General features: G+C 46.4%; 1 non-coding gene across 1 annotated transcript; it reads left to right on the top strand.

The window, feature by feature from the left end:
- Positions 1-4,640: 4,640 nt before the first annotated feature.
- trnag-ccc (transfer RNA glycine (anticodon CCC)) lies at positions 4,641-4,711 on the top strand. Its single transcript has one exon. It is a non-coding gene; the product is annotated as a tRNA-Gly (tRNA).
- The last annotated feature ends 1,331 nt before the right edge of the window (positions 4,712-6,042 follow it).

Raw genomic sequence — 6,042 nt, 5'->3', positions numbered from 1 at the left:
ACACCAACTCCTCCACATCATTTTTAAAATGTGACAAATTAATTAACACTACTTCCAAATGTTGCCTGTCATTGTGTTCCAAGTTCATGATGAATGGCAATTCATGATGGGAGTTCTTGGAAGGATTTTCAATGAGCAGATGAATGATTGAAGGACTGGTATAGATAAGATGAATAGGAGAAAGTGAGGAATGCAGATGCTGGAGATCAGAGCTGAAAATGTGTTGCTGGAAAAGCATAGCAGGTCAGGCAGCATCCAAGGAGCAGGAGAATCGACGTTTCGGGCATGAGCCCTTCTTCAGGAATGAGGCAAGTGTGCCAAGCAGGCTAAGATAAAAGGTAGGGAGGAGGGACTTGGGGAAGGGGCATTGGAAATGCGATAGGTGCAAGGAGGTTAAGGTGTGGATAATAGGCCGGAGTGGGAGTGGGGGAGGAGAGGTCAGGAAGAAGATTGTAGGTTAGGAAGGTGGTGCTGAGTTCGAGGGTTGGGACTGAGACAAGGTGGGGGGGAGGGGAAATGAGGAAACTGGAGAAATCTGAGTTCATCCCTTGTGGTTGGAGGGTTCCGAGGCGGAAGATAGGCGCTCTTCCTCCAGCCATTGTGTTGCTATGGTCTGGCGATGGAGGAGTCCAAGGACCTGCATGTCCTTGGTGGAGTGGGAGGGGGAGTTGAAGTGTTGGGTCATGGGGTGGTTGGATTGGTTGGTCCGGGTGTCCCAGAGGTGTTCTCTGAAACATTCCACAAGTAGGCGGCCTGTCTCCCCAATATAGAGGAGGCCACATCGGGTGCAGCGGATGCAGTAAACGATGTGTGTGGAGGTGCAGGTGAATTTGTGACGGATATGGAAGGATCCCTTGGGGCCTTGGAGGGAAGTAAGGGGGGAGGTGTGGGCGCAAGTTTTGCATTTTTTGCAGTTGCAGGGGTAGGTGCCGGGAATGGAGGTTGGGTTGGTGAGGGGTATGGACCTGATGAGGGAGTCACGGAGGGAGTGGTCTTTTCGGAACGCTGATAGGGGAGGGGAGGGAAATATATCCCTGGTAGTGGGGTCCATTTGGAGGTGGCGGAAATGACGACGGATGATATGATGTATATGGAGGTTGGTGGGGTGGTAGGTGAGGACCAGTGGGGTTCTGTCCTGGTGGCGATTGGAGGAGCGTGGCTCAAGGGCGGAGAAGCGGGAAGTGGAGGAGATGCGGTGAAGAGCATTGTCGATCACGTCTGGGGGGAAATTGTGGTCTTCCTCCAGCCATTGTGTTGTTATGGTCTGGCGGTGCAGGAGTCCAAGGACCTGCATGTCCTTGGTGGAGTGGGAGGGGGAGTTGAAGTGTTGCGCCACTGGGTGGTTGAGTTGGTTGGTCCGGGTGTCCCAGAGGTGTTCTCTGAAACATTCCACAAGTAGGCGGCCTGTCTCCCCAATATAGAGGAGGCCACATCGGGTGCAGCGGATGCAGTAAATGATGTGTGTGGAGGTGAATTTGTGGTGGATATGGAAGGATCCCTTGGGGCCTTGGAGGGAAGTGAGAGGGGAGGTGTGGGCGCAAGTTTTGCATTTCTTGCAGTTGCAGGGGAAGGTGCCGGGAGTGGAGGTTGGGTTGGTGGGGGAATGGACCTGACGAGATGAATGGCAGGTATCTACCCCCTAAGCTGGGAGATTTCAAGACAAGGGGCATACCTGTAAATTGCGAGGAGAAAGATTTAGCAAAGACACGGGGCAATTGTTTTCTACAGAGAGTGGTTCCTCTGAGGAATGAACTTCCAGAGGAAATTGTGGATGCAGATACAGTTATAACATTTGAAAGACGTTCAGATAAATACGTGAATATGGAGGTTTATGGGCAAGTGCAGACTGGTAGGACTAGTTTAGTTTGGGATTATGATCGGCATGGACTGGTTGAACTGAAGGGTCTGTTTTCGTGCTATATGACTCTACAATTGTTTCCTGTAAAGGAAAGGAAAATGATCTCAGTTTATCATTTGTTATATCTCACACCTGATGAAGCTCCAGAATATCAGGGCACCACCAGCAATTGGAGCATCATTTTAAATGGATAACCTGGTCAGGTGCCTCACCTTCATTGCCTTCTCTTCTCTGCTATCTTCATGTCAGTGTGATTGGTTCCTAATGGGGACCAGCCAGGAAATTGATGTCAAAGGTCAGCCATGATCACAAGGAATGTGGTGCGGCTGCACATTTATAAATGAATAGCTCTTGTAGTTTATAAAAATAATTGATGGGTGCAGCAGAAAACAATCTCAATGGCACTCTGCAACTTGGGAATTTAGCCAGAGAGTCCACATACTCTCTTTTCAATGGAAAAATGTAATTAATTTCATGACTTTGGAAAACAATCCATTAATCATCTGCCTTATGCATTCATCTGCATTTGACAGCAAAATCCTCAATATGTATGTAGTAGTGCCTTGCCAAGTCCCAAAAGCAAACAGTTAAAGATTGTGGTCATTTAGACAGTTACTGGTAATGTGTGGCTGCTAGCTGCAGCAGGTTGTGTATTTTTTTTGAGACATTTTCCTCGGAAGCTGCAAACAATTACCAGCTCCTGACATGACGTCAGTCTCCAGAGAGCTCAAGGAAACTCAGCCTCCTTCTGTAAACCACAAGATGTGGGGAGACTTCGTTCTGTGGTTGACTCTCCTATGTAACTCCCTCTGGTGCACCTCACTCTTTTTGATCGTACCATTGCACTCTGTCAGATAGACTGTGGTGACCTTCTGCTTCTTGTGTCCCGTTGCACACCTCCAAATCTGTAGCAGGTAGTGATGGAACCAAGAAACGGGAAAAAGAAATTGACTACATGTTCAATGAAATGCCTTACATAAATGCAACCGTCCAAGACAAAAGACTCTATGACATGATTCCTGTCCTGATCCTGCCAGTTTGAAAGCCAACAAGGTTGAATGAATTTCCATTCTTCAACAGATTGCCCAAGGTTTACCACAGGAACCCAGATGGCACCTGCTACAAGTGACATTTTATTCAGATGAGCCAGACACAACTTTAAAAATATGCAGCTGAACTTGTTTGAATTAAAGTTAACGGCAATTTGCAATCCTTTTATTCAGTCAACATTGCCACTGGCAAGGTCAGCATTAATTGCTCACTCCGAATTGCCCTTCAGGTGGTAGTGATGAGCCATTCCTTAAGCTGCAGAAGCCATTGTGGTGTAATTGATCCCAGACTAGTGTAAGAAATGGAGTTCCTTGGAGAAAAGAAGGTTTAGGGGAGATTTGATAGAGGTGTACAAGGTGATTAGGGGTTTAGATAGGGTAGACACTGAGAACCTTTTACCGCTAATGGAGTCAGCTGTTACAAGGGGACACAGCTTTAAATTAAGGGGTGGAAGGTATAGGACAGATGTTAGGGGTAGATTCTTTACACAGCGGGTTGTGAGTTCATGGAATGCCCTGCCAGTAGCAGTGGTGAACTCTCCCTCTTTATGGTCATTTAAGCGGGCATTGGATAGGCATTTGGAAGTTATTGGGCTAGTGTAGGTTAGGTAGGATTCGGTCGGCGCAACATTGAGGGCCGAAGGGCCTGTACTGCGCTGTATTTTTCTATGTTCTATATTTGAATTCAGGTTGGTGTATGACTGGGAGGGGAATTTGCAGGAGGTGGTACTCCCATGCACATGATGTTTTTGTCCATCTAGTTTGCCAATGGCCTTGATTTGGAGGTTGCTGTAAGTGTGGTGAGCTCTAGTGGTGTTTTGAGTGAATACTTAAGATGGTAGAAGTTCGTTTCTTATTCATTGCAGAATCCCTACAGTATGGAAGTAGGCCATTCAGCCCACACCAATCTTCCGAGGAGCATCCCACCCAGACACAACACCCCTACTCTATCCCTGTAACTCTACATTTCCCATGACTAATCCACCTAGCCCACACATCCTTGGACACTTTGGGAAATTTAGCATGAGCAATTCACCCAAACTGCACATCTTTGGAGTGTGGGGGGAAACTGGAGCAGCCGGAGGAAACCCACGCAGAAACTGGAAAAATGTGCCCACTCCACACAGACAGTTGCATCCCTGGCGCTGTGAGGCATCAATTCTAACCACTGAGCCATTGTGCTGCCCCTACTCTTGGGGTGAGTTGAGCTTCTTAATTGTTTTTGGAACTGCTCATCCAAGCAAGTGGAGAATATCCCAACACAATTCTCACCTGTGCCTTGTTGATGATAGACAAGTTTTTAGAAGTCAAGGGATCTCATGAGGTTGTTAAAGCTAATGACTACACACTCCCATTCAATAATAAAATCTTTGACTTTGGCAAACATGGTTTTCACTGACACTAAAACTGCTTCTAGTAATCCAAATGTGATCATGATGTAGATACGTCGCTCTCCTAATAGACATGCAACCCAGTCATTCTGGGAGGTTAATTCCTCCCTTTTTCTCTCACTCTGAAACATTCCTCTCCCTCTCTCACATTCACTGTCTTTCTCTCTCTCTCTGTCACATTGCCCCCTCCCTGTCACATTCCAACCCTCTCATTCTGTTGCATTTCCCACTCCCTGTCATATTCTCTGACTCTCTCTTTCACTGTCTGCTGTCACACTTCCCCTTTTTCTCTCTCTCCCTCCATCATATGCCTCTCCTTTTGTCACATTCATGCTTTCACTTGCGTCGCTGGTGTAGTGGTATCATGCAAGATTCCCATTCTTGCGACCCGGGTTCAATTCCTGGGCGGCGCACTGACTATTTTGAGAAACAAACTTTTAAGGAGATCTCAGTTATCTGTAAGAATAATAGGGTGGTTATGGTAGGGGATTTTAACTTTCCAAACATCAACTAGGACTGCCATATTGTTCAGGGTTTAGACTTAGACTTAGACTTAGACTTAGACTTACAGTGTGGAAACAGGCCCTTCGGCCCAACAAGTCCACACCGACCCGCCGAAGCGAAACCCACCCATACCCCTATGGAGAGGAGATGGAGAGGAATTTGTTAAGAGTGTACAAGAAAATTTTCTGATTCAGTATGTGGATGTACCTACTAGAGAAGGTGCAAAACTTGACCTACTCTTGGGAAATAAGGCAGGGCAGGTGACTGAGGTGTCAGTAGGGGAGCATTTTGGGGCCAGCAACCATAATTGTATTCGCTTTAAAATAATAATGGAAAAGGATAGACCAGATCTAAAAGTTGAAGTTCTAAATTGGAGAAAGGCCAATTTTGATGGTATTAGGCAAGAATTTTTGAAAGCTGATTGGAGGCAGATGTTCGCAGGTGAAGGGATGGCTGGAAAATGGGAAGCCTTCAGAAATGAGATAACGAGAATCCAGAGAAAGTATATTCCTGTCAGGGTGAAAGGGAAGGCTAGTAACTATAGGGAATGTTGGATGACTAAATAAATTGAGGGTTTGGTTAAGAAAAAGAAGGAAGCATATGTCAGGTATAGACAGGATAGATTGAGTGAATCCTTAGAAGAGTATAAAAGCAGTAGGAGTATACTTAAGAGGGAAATCAGGAGGGCAAACCGGGGACATGAGATAGCTTTGCCAAGCAGAATGAAGGAGAATCCAAAGGGATTTTACAAATATATTAAGGACAAAGGGGTAACTAGGGAGAGAATAGGGCCCCTCAAATATCAGCAAGGCGGTCTTTGTGTGGAGCCACAGAAAATGGGGGAGATACTAAATGAATATTTTGCATCAGTATTTACTGTGGAAAAGGATACGGAAGATATAGGCTTTTTTTTAGATTAGATTACTTACAGTGTGGAAACAGGCCCTTCGGCCCAACAAGTCCACACCGACCTGCCGAAGCGCAACCCACCCATACCCTACATTTACCCCTTACCTAACACTACGGGCAATTTAGCATGGCCAATTCACCTGACCCGCACATCTTTGGAATGTGGGAGTAAAACCGGAGCACCCGGAGGAAACCCATGCAGACACGGGGAGAACGTGCAAACTCCACACAGTCAGTCGCTTGAGTCGGGAATTGAACCTGGGTCTCAGGCACTGTGAGACAGCAGTGCTAACCACTGTGCCACTGTAGGGAAATAGATGGTGACATCTTG

The sequence above is a fragment of the Hemiscyllium ocellatum genome, chromosome 2 (assembly GCF_020745735.1).
Source record: "Hemiscyllium ocellatum isolate sHemOce1 chromosome 2, sHemOce1.pat.X.cur, whole genome shotgun sequence".
In the NCBI taxonomy this organism is placed as follows: domain Eukaryota; kingdom Metazoa; phylum Chordata; class Chondrichthyes; order Orectolobiformes; family Hemiscylliidae; genus Hemiscyllium; species Hemiscyllium ocellatum.
The sequence above is the reverse complement of the archived record's forward strand: the minus strand, read 5'-3'. Positions and strand labels throughout refer to the sequence as shown.